Raw genomic sequence first — 15,620 nt, 5'->3', positions numbered from 1 at the left:
ATGGTAGTCTTCTTTTTAAGAGCTATAGTCACGTAATTTTGTGTTTGAAACATGTTTTCACGATTTTCTAATTCCATATGCTTAACAATAGCTTTTCACTGCTTCAATGAACCATTCCGAACTGCAACTCACACACGCTTTCAGTTGAGCGCTTACTTTTTTATCATATAAGGTAAGTTTGTGATTTGTTGACAACTGAATTATTTTATCTTTGATGTTTACCCTCAAGCTATATGGCAGATAGTACGCCATCTTCAAGTTGTTCAACATCATTTTAATCATAACCACCATAAGCCAATGGATAGTCACGGCGTGTAAGAAAAGTTCATAAGCCTACATATTTTAGCTGCCAAATGCAACAAAAAAGTAAACAAAGAACATAAACCAGAAAGCAGAAAGCATAATGAGCTGGCAGCAGTTTAGCACACTGTGAAAATGAGAATTGTAGACTGATTTTGGTATTATTTTTACAATTCATTACACTTCACTTTATATTATAATATTTATTATTACTATATTTGCATCAAAACAGCTAATCAGTCTTAAATCATAAAAAATCAGCATCAAATGTAAACGAAGCTAGTAAAAATTGTCACACGGTCTTCATAATAGATGATCTTTTGTACATATATAGTTGGCGCATGACTCATTAGCATTTCTTAAACATTTTGCTGTATTTTTTGCTGACATACAAATGTGGTTGAGATTGCATTCTAAAAACGTTTCAATTTTGTTGTATCACTTAACAATGCGTTTATTATATTCTTTCTTTTGCCAAATTTCAGAGCAAGATTTTATGCACATTTAATTTTTTGTTATAAAAGAACGCATCAGTTGTTGCTTTGTTTTGTTTACCTGCTTCTTGCTTAATTTCATTTTGACTTTTTCAAAAAAAGATACAAAAAGATTTTAAATGAAATGTCGGAATTAAAAAATAAGTGCCAGATATGTTAGCCGCTTTCAGTGTTGTAAAGATTAAGATTTTAGAATGAAAGTAAAGGAGCAAGCATTGGCCTCAATTATATAATATTTTGGTAAATATTTCACGAAATATTTGAAATAGTATTTGCACACGCCATTTTTCTATAACTACCTCTTCGAGGAATAACATTTAGATTTTTGATCTAAAATTAGCACTTAAAGAAAGACACCATTTTAATTTCTATTTGCAAAAAATGAACTCCAAGGCAAATTGTTTTCTTTGTTTTCTTGGCCTCTGTGAAACCAAATGATCAGTCTCGGGCGATTTGGGGTAGGTCGCGCTGAGCTCTAGGGACACTGAACAGGTATTCTCAATAGAGCAACTGATTTGATTTTTTTCTATTCATTTGATCTCTAAATTATAAATATTTTTTAAATTACTCTAAACTGCCAATTATTATAGATTTTGACATTCTAGGGACTAAAACCAGAGAGAAAAGGCACAATGTGATTTGCTCCAGACTTAAAATCATAAATTGAGAAAAATATATAAATACATAAATCAGAAGAAAAAGAAACGAATAAGGAAGATAAACTCGGCCTGGATCGAACTTTTTGTGCCCGCGCACATTTTAGTAAAATTTAATTTGGACTGGCTCCTAATTTTTGGCATCAAACAAACTCATAGACAATGAGAGTTATCCCTTTCAGACTCTAATCCATTAATTGTGCATGGATTTGTTCTAGCTTTATTCGTTCGTATTTAACGTCGAAAAGTGTGGCCGATATTAGGCGATTGTGCGTTTCTATTTCTTTATATTTGTAGTACGATAATTTAATTACTTGAAAATTTTTTCACTAAGGCTCGCAAGTAACTTGAGTAAAATGTTTTATAAATTTTAATTGGGACTAAATAAACCCTGCTTTATCATGTGAAGCATCGCAAGATTGTTATTCAACTTTAGCTTTACTGAGAAGTTGTGTTTCTTTTTTTTGGATTGGAAAAAAATAGGGTTTTTGTAAAATTTAATTGAATGCATAAATTTAACTAGTCCCAAAAAATTATGAATTATGCTATATGTGTGACAGACCAAATTAAGAGTCACAAAAAAGTGGTATTGACCAAAAGTTTTGAGATTTTCACAACTACTTCAGCCAAGGGTTTGCTTGTAACATCAGACGGAAGGACGAAAATTTAATCTAAGCACCTGAAAAGTGGGCAAGATTTTTATACGATCTGAATAATATTTTTGTTGGATCTAAATGAGGTGCTGAGCAACACGCGAACTAAGTTTCGGTAAGTTTTCGTAAGTCGTTATTCAGATACGCGCTTTTAAAATGGGTATGGCATCGTGGCAATACCAAACTAAATTAGTCAAAGAGTGTTATGTGTACCAAGATTCATTGAAATGCATACATTAATTTTTGCTCGAGTTTTCGTGGGTACGGACGGACGCTCTGCTCGACTTCTCTCATCATTCTGAGCATTTTGGTATATACCCTAAAAAGTACCGTGAAGCTGATGTTGACTGACTTCGATTTCTATGGCGTAGTGTACCATGAGTACCTTCCACCGGCCCAGACAGTCAATAAAGAATATAATTTATTCGTTTTGAAGGGTTTGAGAGATGCTGTACGTCGCAAAAGGCCGGAAATGTGGGCAAACAATTCTTGGATTTTGCATGATGATGAGCCCAAATTGTGCTGGATTATTTGACCAAACACCAAGTAAATACCATTGCGCAAGCCCGTATTCGCCTGATACAGCCCCGTGCGACTTCTTTTTGTTTCCCAAGTTGAAGTTCCTACTCCGTGGAAGGAGATTTCAGTCGATAGAGGAGGTCAAAGAGAATGCGACGAAGGAGCTGAAGGCCATCGCTTCGTCGGCCTACCAGGGGTGCATGGAGGACTTGGTTAACCGTTGGTACATGTGTGTTGCTTCAGACGGGTCATATTTTGAAGGAGAGAAAATAAATTTGCCTGAAATTGTACTCTGTTTTTTTTATTTAAACATTCCCGGTACTTTCAGATCATAGGGTATATATATCTAAATCTATCGCGATTACTTTATTCTGTTATATTACATACATACAACAGTTTAGCGAAATTATATTACCCTTGAGCACAAGTACGCTGGTATAAAAAATGCAAAAAAACTCAGAAAAGCGAGAAAGGAAAATTTAGAACCAGGCAACGAAATGCGATATCACAAAGCAAGAATTGGACCATTAGTACATATTAGCCACATGTTGGCGAAATAACATTTTTATACATATGTATGCATATACTTGTATAGTGTATCCCTTGGAAACAACCAGCTTAACCAAACATTATAATCAAAGATGTCAAATTGAGAACAATGTGATGGCTTTACTGATGTTTTTAATTGGCATCATATGACACTAGAAGGCAAAATGTGGTTGAAATTTCTTTGGCAGATATAATCAATCAAAAGGATGTAAAATAGTATAAAAGCGAGAACGTAAAAGGTGGTATCAAAAACTAATTTTATGCATGATTGAAATATATCACATTTTAGAAAATAAGAAAATAATAAACCAATAGATCTATCATATTATATTTTGTTAGAAAAAACACATATTAATTAATTATTCTTCATCCTAAAACCAAGAAAATAACTTTTAAGCCTCCTATAAGTTTCTAAGAGAAAACGAGTGACCCGAAGATCTTTTGGACTACCAAATCAGAGAGGATATGTTCATTTGTCATATCTCATTACTACTTAAAACAGTTCAAAATCATTGTATATATTAATATCCGAAATGATAATTTATTTTAACCAGCATGTAAATAAGTAACCCGACAAACTCCTGTGATACGGGGCGAAACATATTAGTCAAATCACTAAATTATCTTGACCAAGAAGAGCTCAGTTGAGAACGATCTATAGATACGTAATCGCAAAAGAGACTATTTCCAGTTCCTAAATGTGAAGAAATGATTTAGCAGTAAGAGATTTAAGTCGAATGAGAAAGCATTGAGAGCATAAAAAAATTTCAGAAACATGGTATGAAATGTATAAGTATCGGAGAGCTTGCGAAGAGAGTATTACTTTTGTTTAATTTCCAAGAACTTATTGATGGCAGATTCAATTCAAAAGAGTTACGTTACAAAATTATCTAAATAAACTCAAATTAATAAATTTATCATGCAAAACTCTTTTTAACTTCAAAATGGTAATTACTTTGTAATTATGTACATACAGTCACCACTATACAAGTGGACAAAACGAATATGCCAATTACATGTATTGATCGACTGTGTACAATGTAAATAAATTACGCATACGCCGTGTTGTACAGCGATCGTATTGTATTACTTGCAATTAACTGAGCAAATAAACGTGATCGCGAATTCCAGCACACATCAATGTTATTTGGAATGTAACATTTTAAATATTTTTACCTTTAAGCATAACAGAGTGCAAGCATATGCATATAAATGTATACATACACATACTTTTGTATGTACATACATATGAAGATTCATATAAACGTATGCCTGTGTGTGAAACTTTTTTCTAGTGCCTTGACAGCTGATTTTTTGCAACTCTGTAACGTGTTCTTTGTAAACTCATTAGGTTTATGTACTAATTTGTTTGGCTATTCTCGCATTCTCGAATTACAGAAAAGAGTAACAAACTGCTGGCAGCAAAAAAAAAAATTAACTAAATCCACGCACAAGGAAAAATAAAGCACAAATTGACTGATAGTTGGCACATACACACCATGGAATTTTACTTCGTCAATCAACATGCATACTATACAAATGTGTGTTTTACTTTTTTCCAGATTTTATATGTTTCTCTATATTACTTTGCAGCTATACACATATATGTTTTTTGTTGTGGTATTAGGAAATCGATTATTTCATTGCATGAGTTTTTCGTTGTGGCATTAAATAACACTTTCATTTCAGTATCTCCAAAATTGGAATTAATTATGTGTTCATTCAATGGAACATTCATTCGTATAAAAATAACCATATTTTATTAATGGGTTTTTCACCGCATATTGATGGATAACACGTTTCGAACACTTAAATTTGTATATATGTTTTATTTATTTTTTGTTGTTTTGTTTGTTGATCACCTTTATTGTTATTGTTGCATTGACATTGAGGCAACACGAAGTTCGACAAAATTTCTTTGTTATTGACTAGTATTTATTTAAGTTGATAGAATTTAAGGAAAATATTATTGACATTGCACAAATGTATTAAATTTCACTAATTTTTTCTCTATCGCCTTTAATATTTGTAGAATTTAGTATTAATAACTAAAATAAAAATGTATATAAAAGGAAGCCGAGTTTCCACGACCGTTCGCGTATGCACACGTTTCATTTTGCACATGTACGAGTAAGGAAAGCGTATGCGACAGTGAAACTTTTGCTTTCCACAAAGCTTTCAATTCTTTACATCTATAATTGGCAAAAGTTGCTGCATTGGCTGGCCCAGGGCCAAATTTGCGCATAAATGCAACAAAGTTTACAAGATATTAAAGCGATTTACATATTGTAAAGAATATTAGACTTTATAATGAGGAAAAAGCAAAAATTACCCTAATATAATACAATAAAATAACAGGGTAAAATTCACGATTAATTAATATTGTAAATTGTAAATATTGTAAAGTTAGTAAATTACGAAAACAAAACATATGCAATTTGAAGTATACTTTTAATACTTTTAAAATTTTTCGATAATTGATTGCTACTGAAGGGCGTAAAACGGTATGTCAATATTCAATTGAAGTAATTTTCTCACTACCGAAAAAACTCCATATGCACATGAAACTAAAGTTGTTATATACATAGAAATACTGCACACTCAGTTTTTAATTTTTCCATCAATTTCATATTTTAAAGGACATTGAAGTTTCAAAAAATTGTTACATACTTATACTCAGTCTGTGGTCTTAATATGGACATCTATTAAAAAAATATTATTTACTTTTCAACTTGGTTCTTCCTGCTGTTTTATAAAAACATTAAATAATAGTTGCACTTATTTCCTATGAAATAAAGAATACACAATGAATACTAAACAAAATCTATATTTATCCTGGCTATATTTATAGCTGAGTAAATCCTCTTTCATTTGATGTACATATTACAGAGTGAGTATAAATATTTAAAACATTTTTTTTTAAATATAGTAAAATTGAAAATAGAATTGAAAAACTCAGTAGATGAGAGAATGTATATTTTATAACAGAATTGTTAACTTTATTTTACTTATTACCGATAGTACAACCGAGTTATAATGCTTGATCATATCTAATTTCAACCCAGATGAAGACGATGCGAATCAAAACAAACATAAACTGCTGTTTGACATCAAGATAAATGTATATAATTCCGAAATAATTCATAATTCCGCGTTAGAAGAAGTTTTCGTCCCTACTGTTAAGAAAATTTTTCATATGCTTCAAAAGGTAATGATCGTTTGGTGCCATCTCTCGAGTATACGGCGAATGTAAAACCATATACCTGTATGTATACCCATATACCTTTTTCTTGAGATCGACCTTTTGTAAATGATTCTAAACGCTCTTATGGCTAATCTTCCTGCCGGTCCGACTCCATTTTATCGCCATTTTCGACGATTGGTCTACCTACAGCATCCTTATAACAATATATAGAACCATGCCAACCGACTTTTTACTTTTGCTTTCGATACTGTATTGTGGACCTACAGCCTGTTCCGTCTTTTCAAAAGAATTTCAAGGATGATAGATTACCAGGTTTGACTCTCAGTTATGGTGAAAAACGAAATTGGGCGAGAAACTTCGGCTACCATGTGACCGGGCAACTCGGCACTCGGCAGCAGAATTCTTCCCAGTCATTTCACACATATTCACTCTCGTCCAATCAGTGTAGAATGTGTTGATTTTTTCATATCTCACCAACACAATCTCAGTTTTTTCGTAAACAAACCGCTGTTACTTCAGCTATTCAGCTTATTCTTCCAAATTCGCTGAGAGCCGGTTAACGGTCTGATATTGGTCACACCTTCTGATTTTTTTCACATTGGTAGGGTAACGGGTTGACGCATACCCGCTGTCAAAATTAGAACATATTTAATTAGCATGAAATTGCACAGTATTGGGCGGGGATGGATTTTTTGCCATCGGTTATTCTTACGGCGGGAACATATTTAGATTCATTTCTATTTTCTCCGTCGGGTTGAAGACTCAGGGTTGCTTTTCTGATTACTTGATGACAAATTGTTTACTTAAAAGCAACAGCAGACAAATAACAAGCAAATAATTTTCTATTTGTACAAGAAAACCAGCAAAATATCAATAATTTAGAAAGAAGTTGTTTTTTTTTTTGGCAACAATGAGCTGCAAAACTAGTTGAATATATGAAAAATGAAAATAACAAAGCTCCATTAAATTAAATTAATGCAAAATAGAATATTTTAAAAGATTAAATTAAATATGAATTATATTATGTTGAATTAATTCAATTAACTTTAGTTCAATTACAATGTATTCAAATGTCCTCTCTGCTAAACTTTCCGACTCGGGTTGAAAAGCTTCTCATGCATTCATACATTCCATTATACACAAAGTAATTATTTGATTGCGTGCTTGCCATCATCATTTTACTTTCATTCTCTACAGTAACAAAAACTACAACCACAACATCTTTTTTTTTTTTTTTTGTTTTTTGTAAAATTTTCCAAAAAGTCGGTACATTCCCAAGCATACTGTGCATATGTTGAAAGAAAAGAAGCTTTTCTCGCGTAACTATTGTTGCCTGTATTTACATAGGAAAGCTGAAAATGAATGGAGAGAGGCAGTGGGAAAGAGAACATAGTGAGAGCACAGCAACAAGCTTTACGCCATCACGTGGTGCACCAAATACGATTTCATCCACATAAGCGGTTTTTTTGCCCACAGCCGTTTCTGAGAAACATTCTGTGAGAATATTTGAACAAAAAAAATGGTGGAAAAGGGAAGCATGTTTTTCGTGCGAGGTACATATGTATGCGCTTGAACTAAAGAGTATGTATGTACATATTTGTCCAATAAATTCATTTATTTATTTAAAAGAGTAACAATCATAAATAGATGTAACACTTACAAATTAAAACACTGGCTGCCACGGATACCGGTTTATGCAATAACAATGAAAACACTGATTTTTCTTAATTATGTGCAAAGGCGTAGCTAATTATTTTAGAATAGCCATTTAAAAAAGTAGCATTTTAAAATTAAAAATACACGAATAGCATGGAAAATGAAGCATATCTAATTTATATCTTAATTGAATATTATACCATTGAACCATAGAAGAATTTATAGAAATAAGCGTTACTTTATTACTTGTTTTTACATTTCGGTTCCGTCAAAAAAGTTTAAAGACACTCGGATTAAATTATTTGCAACATTATATTGGATGTTGTTTTAGATGCATGAGAATTCGATATCGATATCGATACCTATAGTTTGACAGCTGAGAAAGGCAAACTATTTCTGTTCAGTGAGCTTTGGCAAGTCATCATGTGTGGTTTAACGCCAAAACAACGCTTCGAATTGTGGAAATTTACTTTAAAAAAAAAAATGAATCTGCGTGCGAATTCCATAGAGGACTCGCCCACTCAAGAATCGATTTATTGCAAAATAAATTTGGTGGCAACTTTCTTTCCAGAATTGGCCCTGTTCACTGGCATCCTTCGTGCAATTTAACGCCTTAGGATTACTTTTTATGGGGCTATGTTAAGTCATTGGTTTAAGCCAACAAACCAGCAACTCTTGAAGCCATGGAAACAAATATTCAAGCCACCATTGACGCCTTATGACCACATTTATTGGAAAAAGGTACCTAAAAATAGTGTTTTAATAGACTCACTTAATTTAAATTATGGCTTCCATTAACATGTTTGTAATATTTTTAACCCAGTAAGGTATAACGAGTTTCTTAATTTTTCCTTGGGTACGAACAATACCCAGTGACAATAGTCAATGAGTCTTACATCTTCCCCACTTTCAGTTATTTAAGAATTAAATTTAGGTAGTCAATGAGTCTTACATCTTCCCCACTTTCAGTTATTTAAGAATTAATATCAAAGAATAGATCTTATTTATTAAGAGTGTAACATATAATGGACCCCTCTATTGGACAGGCAATTCCCCTGGGCTGGTATTTTTTCCTATAACAAATTTTGTGCAAGTTGACTGGCGGTGAGTTTTCGTCCACGGGAGGTTTCCCTGTAGTTAGCAGGCCTTAATAAATAAAGGTTTTGTAAAAATTATGCCGCAAATACCAACAATGCCTACAAATAAGATATCGTCTACATCTATTTGTACACCATTTACACCAAAGAACGTAAAAACAGAAAACTGACCCAAGACTGTCAAATTTATAACAGAGTATAAAAAATCTATGTAATAAAAATATCTAAAATATATTTCAACTTTAAATTGCGTAATTTTATTAACTAAATATTATTAATAATTTATTTATATAATTTTATTACCTATTAAATACAATTCAGCGCACGGTGCTTCGAATCAGATGATCTCAACTATGGAAAATTTTAACATCAAGGAACGTCTCTTACCCCAACATCTTATGCGGGAAAATTTAAAGTAAAACTGAAAACTAAAGTGCAAATTCGAAGACAATGCTGAAGGTGCCAGTATTCTGCATAATACGACTTCAGCTCACAAATCAATGCATCTAAAGCCTACACCTAGGTACAACATCTTGGTAGCCTTAAGGAACCAGTTCTGTAGTTCATACATATGCAATCACTCTTTATCAACTAACTTAACCTAAACTAACTTTAGACATACACGTATGTACATTAGAAGAGATATTTGCATACCATTAAAATTAGTTGATTCGTGTTTTTATGGAATCTGCAGTTGAATTGGCATACATACATACATAAATATGTACGTAAGTACAAGAGAGTAATGAATAAAGAAGAATCACTCCTGCGACTATTATCTATTTCGTAAACTTAATTTGACAACGTAAGAAAAGGCCGATGAAAAGCCCATGGCCCGACTGGATCTATACAAACTGTTTTGACCACCATCCTAAATAACATTCATAAAAAGGACATAAATAGCTGGTCTTATCAATTGGAGAAATGTGCAAAATTCAGTATCCAAACAGACGGCGAATACATTGATATTGATAAAAAATGTTTATCACAAAATATGCACTTTTTTAACACAGTGTGAGCAATGAACTTTTTGTGGCAAACCTACATGAAAAATATCAAGAAAAAAATACGCAAATATGCGCAACGCACCCACAATCTTTATTGGAACATAAAATTAATTAATCAATATGCGTATGCTATCAGCAATTAGGGGAAACCATTGACGTTAAATTCTAAATCAATTTCCACATCATTAATTTTAAGTTTATTAAACTCGATTGATAAATAAATGAATTGAGTTAGATAATTTCGTTTCTAAAACCATAATAAATATTTTTGCTCATTAACACAATTTTGTAAGAATTTGTATTTAGCTATGTTAAAATAATTTTCTATATCGAAACGGACAAGTCACCTTTAAAAGTTATGCATTTTCTGATCTACTACAGGTAGGTAGTTATGTGTTATCGCAGAGTACATGCCAAGATTTCCGCATTCAGACTTGTTTTCAATGTTATCTTTAAGATCTTGTTTCAAAGAAAACTAAAGTACGAGGGTCGCTACTATAAGATGCTAACTGTCATTTTCACCCAAAAATTTCACAATTTTAATAAAAAACTTATTCAAAATTATTTGTCGGTTTAGCACGATTTGTGCTAACACTAACTCCAAAGTAGTGTGTCAGCATAAGAATGGAATAAGCTTAAGAAAATTTCGTTACGAAATTTGATTTATAAACCTCAATAACGAAATTCTTGAGGACCGCCCACAGCAATTATAATCATCGATAATTATTGATGATGCACAAGGACCGATATTACAAGATCGGCATATCGCTTGTGTGTGAGATTGAGAAAAACTATTTTTTGATGCTTTCTAGTGACATCGCTCTGATTGACTTTTATAGTGTCTTATATTATATAATGTAACGCAAAATTAATCACCCTATAGGAAGATTCATAGTGCCAATCAATATTTGACACTTGTGAACTAGACAGCAACGTATGGCGATAACAACATCCGATGAAGCGACGCTTGGAATATTTGAGAGAAAGATTCTGCGAAAGATTTTTGGACTTTTGCACTTTGGCAACGGCGAATATCGCAGGCGATGGAATGATGAGCAGTATGAACTTTACGACGACATAGACATAGCGCAGCGAATAAAGATCCAGCGGCTACGTTGCCTGGGTCATGTCGTCAAAATTCTTTTTTTATTTAACAAAAAAGTTAACCAAAAATAAAAATGGATGATTAATTTTGCGCCCCCTTGTTAATAGTATATATATATATAAAGGGTGTTTTTTTAGAGGTTAGGTATTCAAGATGAAATAAAACGTATATAATTTAATGTTATGGCCAAGAATTTAGCTTTATTATAAAGATAAGGGTTTGCCATTATGTTTTAAAAATGATTTCGGGCAAGTGGTCGCCGCGGCTGGCTCGAATAAATTCCAGCCGAGAGGCCCAATTTTCGACCACTTTTTGCAGCAATTGGGGCCGTATGTCAGCAATAACGCGCCGAATATTCTCTTCCAAGACGTCAATCGCCTCGGGCTTATCTGCGTAGACAAGCGACTTCACATAGCCCCACAAGAAATAGTCCAGCGGTGTTATATCGCACGATCTTGGAGGCCACAGGTCCACGGCGCGAGATAATGCGCTCACCAAAAGTTTCCTTCAATAAATCGATTGTTGCGTTGGCTGTATGGCATGTAGCGCCGTCTTGTTGGAACCAAAGGTCGTCCACATCAACATCGTCCAATTCAGGCACGAAAAAGTCATTAATCATGGCTCTATAGCGCTCTTCATTGACTGTAACATTATGGCCGGCTTCATTTTTAAAGAAATATGGACCAATGATTCCCTCTGCCCATAGAGCACACCAAACAGTGACTTTTTGAGGATGTAACGGCGTGTCAGCAATGGCTTGTGGATTATGTTCACTCCAAATGCGACAATTTTGCTTATTGACATACCCATTCAACCAAAAGTGAGCTTCATCGCTGAACAACCGAATATTGGACGCAGCGCGCGATGCGTCGCGCGAACCGAACCATTATTTTCGTAATAAATTTGCACGATTTGCAAACGTTGTTCAGGTGTAAGTCTATTCATTATGAAAAGGCAAACCAAACTGAGCATAAATCAAGTGACAGCTGTCAAAAAGACCATCTACGAAAAAAGTAGTGCCAACTTGAAAACCTAACCTCTAAAAAAAACACCCTTTACAATCAGCGTATATATTCTTTCTCCGGTGTTGCACCGAGTCACTACTCCAAATTGTGGTATGCGTCTTGATGTTGCTCCACAAATATAGTATAGGTGCATAAAGTTTTATGAGGTATTTCACACTAGGAGATTGACCATTGTATACCGAGGGGCGACCGTTATTAGAAAAAACTTTTGCTCTCTTAGCTATTTCATGACCACAATAAGTTTTGCATCCGGACCCTACCGAATGGAAGTCACGCACAAACCCATTCAGGTACGACAGCAAGAGAGTATTAATCCCAAAAAATTGTTTAGAAATTACCACAATTTCTACCAAAAACCGCAGTAACTATTCTACCAGCGACATCTTTTTTACCGGGTTGACATACGAGTATATCCCAAATTGAAAGCTAAACTGACATAGACGAGTGGATTTCAGCGAAAGTATCACTGTGAGTATGACTTGTCAAATTGAAGCAAAAACTCGTTATTAGACATAAAAAGGGGTATGTATACGTATGTGTATATTGTACATATAGGTACATATATGAATGCACCAAGGAGAAAATAATAAGATGACGCCTATCGTGGCACCGCTTCTTTGCTCTCAGAAAATTCTACAGAATCACTGTGTGTGTGACGACGCACTTGTGCAATTTATTATAATTGTGTGTTGTTTGTGTAATTTCTTCTTCTTGCACTTTTGTTCGCATTTTCACATCCTTCCATGACGTCACACACTCTCTAATGGAAATTGGAATCTATCGTGTACTTCATAGACATTAGCCTACACTGCCTTGAAAATTTGTGCATAAAATATAAGATCACAAGCACATTCCTGGCAGTTACCCTTGACGAAATCGTACAAGAATAGTAATTACAATTTTTTTTCTGGGTAGAGAGCGTACACAAAATGGGCGTGTGGTCATCCGATATAATGGAAAAAAGTGCCCCATTTATCCGAATATCATAATATGGCGTACATTAGAGGTGTTCGTTCAAATAACAGCCAAGTCCACGTTTCAGAATCAAACAAATTGCTCAAAAAAACCTAGTTCAACAGATATGTACGACGAAGCAAATGGCAAATTTAATAATATCTATTTTTACATATTTTTAAATAATATGACAAAGGGCAAAATTAAGAAAAAGTGATGATTTCTGTGATATTTCCACAATCCACAATATATAGTATATAACAAAAATTTTGCCAAAATCAGAGCACTGGATTTAATTTTAATTAATTTATTATTATATTAAATTTAATTCCAAAATAAAATAGTTATCATATTCATTAGTAACTTTAAACGCATGACGAATACAGGTCGTTATTATTCGGTATGGTGTGAAAAACCAATGACGAGCTATACTCGTCATTTTACCGGGTCAATACTGTCATTATAGTTTTTATGAAAAATCTGAGTCATTTTGATAACAAAATTGATGTGTTGTTTCACGCAATGCGTATTCAAACATATGCGCTATGTAATTAAAGCACACTTATTGTATCAAAATGATAATGTGAAAAGTTCGCTTTAGCCCATACTCGTATGTGTGCGCTGGTAGAAAGAAACAACGAAAGTTAGCATAACTTTTTTATGTGTAACTTTATACGATTTTTACATCTGACATACCCGAAACCGAAAATGTCCTAATGGCTACATACGCTGATGACACCGCTATACTAGCTTCAAGTCCGTCCCCAATTGATGCAACCAATCTAGTTCAGATAGAACTAAACGAGATACAGACGTGGCTGGACCGATGGAAATTAAAAGTTAACACAAACAAATCTGTGCATGTTTTGTTTTCATTGAGACGGAAAGAATGCCCTTCACTCTATCTAAATGGTAATATAATTCCCAAACATGATACGGTCAAATACCTTGGCATACATTTGGACAAACGGCTAACCTGGAAATGCCATATTCAAGCAAAAAAAAACCAGTTAAAGATAAAAACAAACAAACTTTACTGGCTACTAGGACCAAAATCAACACTTAATCTAAATAACAAAATATTAATATATAAGGCTATACTAAAGCCAGTATGGACCTACGCAGTACAACTGTGGGGAACTGCTTGCAATTCTAACATGGAAATTCTGCAAAGATATCAGTCAAAAACTTTAAGGCTTATCACAAGTGCACCCTGGTTCGTCACAAATAAAGCCATACATACTGATCTAAAAATTCCCTTTATAAAAGATGAAATTAAAAAAATTACCACAAAATATTTACAGAGATTAAGTTATCACGATAACCCGCTAGCAATTGCATTACTTGATGAAACTAATGAAATTAATAGACTTAAAAGACATCATGTATTAGACATTCCATTCAGAACCTAATAGATAAATCTAATATTAAAATGTATTAAAATCTAACACATAAGTCTGAATATAAGTGTACATTAATCGTAGTATACATATATATCATTATTGACCTCAATGGAGCTCAATAATATAAGTCAAATTGTTAATAGTTAGATAATTTGCTTATTATTTTAAAAATAGATTGCAAATAAACGACAAAAAAAAAAAAAAAAAAAAAAAAAAAAAAAAAAAAAACTAATTTGAAGCACATGCATTGGAATAAAAAAACATACTGAAAGTGTTCAACCTAAACGACTATAACTTGTAAAAACAAGCTAACTTTGAAAAATACTTCAAGAGCTATATTACTCTAGTAGTATCGACGTAGCCGAATGGGTTGGTGCGTGATTACCATTCGGAATTCCCAGAGAGAACGTTGGTTCGAATCTCGGTGAAACACCAAAATTAAGAAAAACATTTTTCTAATAGCGGCCGCCCCTGGGCAGGCAATGGCAAACCTGCCATGAAAAGGCTCCACATAAAAATATCTGCCGTTTGGAGTCGGCTTGAAACTGTAGGTGCCTCCATTTGGGTTATGGAACACCATCAAGACGCACGCCACAAATAGGAGGAGGAGCTCGGCCAAACACCCAAAAAGGGTGTACGCGCCAATTATATATAGTATATATATAATAGTATCGACGAGTACTGGCCACTTTCAACACATATCCTGTAGCCCAAAATTTGTGCGCCCACTAAATTATTTTATATTTATTATAGGGTCCGGCACTCGAAGTGTAACCAATTAAAAAGGTCATAAATATAGTTTGGAAAATTACTTTTATTCAATTCAAAGTAAAAAATGTGTGTAAATAATAAGATAATAATTAAGAATCAATTTTATTTTGCTCGATATGACCACTTTTTGGCCTTGACTATGGCCTTGAGACGGTCCAGAAAGGAGTCGCAAGCTGCCAGAATGTGACTTGCAATTAATTTGGCCCACGGCTTCAAAGCGCGCACC

At 33.5% G+C, this 15,620-nt stretch overlaps 1 protein-coding gene across 2 annotated transcripts in view; it reads right to left on the bottom strand.

The window, feature by feature from the left end:
* LOC128862361 (hippocampus abundant transcript 1 protein) overlaps positions 1 to 15,620 on the bottom strand; it is a 41,249-nt gene that overhangs the window by 19,128 nt on the left and 6,501 nt on the right. The window contains exon 1 of one of the 2 annotated variants that reach the window (XM_054100935.1): positions 5,034 to 5,246. The exons of the other annotated variant lie outside the window; for it this stretch is intronic. The gene's annotated coding sequence lies outside the window, so the exon portion shown is untranslated. Of the gene's footprint in view, positions 1 to 5,033; positions 5,247 to 15,620 lie in introns of those variants that run through there. 2 annotated transcript variants of the gene reach the window in all.

The sequence above is a fragment of the Anastrepha ludens genome, chromosome 4 (genome assembly GCF_028408465.1).
Source record: "Anastrepha ludens isolate Willacy chromosome 4, idAnaLude1.1, whole genome shotgun sequence".
Taxonomy (NCBI): Eukaryota; Metazoa; Arthropoda; class Insecta; order Diptera; family Tephritidae; genus Anastrepha; species Anastrepha ludens.
Note: the sequence above shows the minus strand (reverse complement) of the source record. Positions and strands in the feature narration are given on the sequence as shown.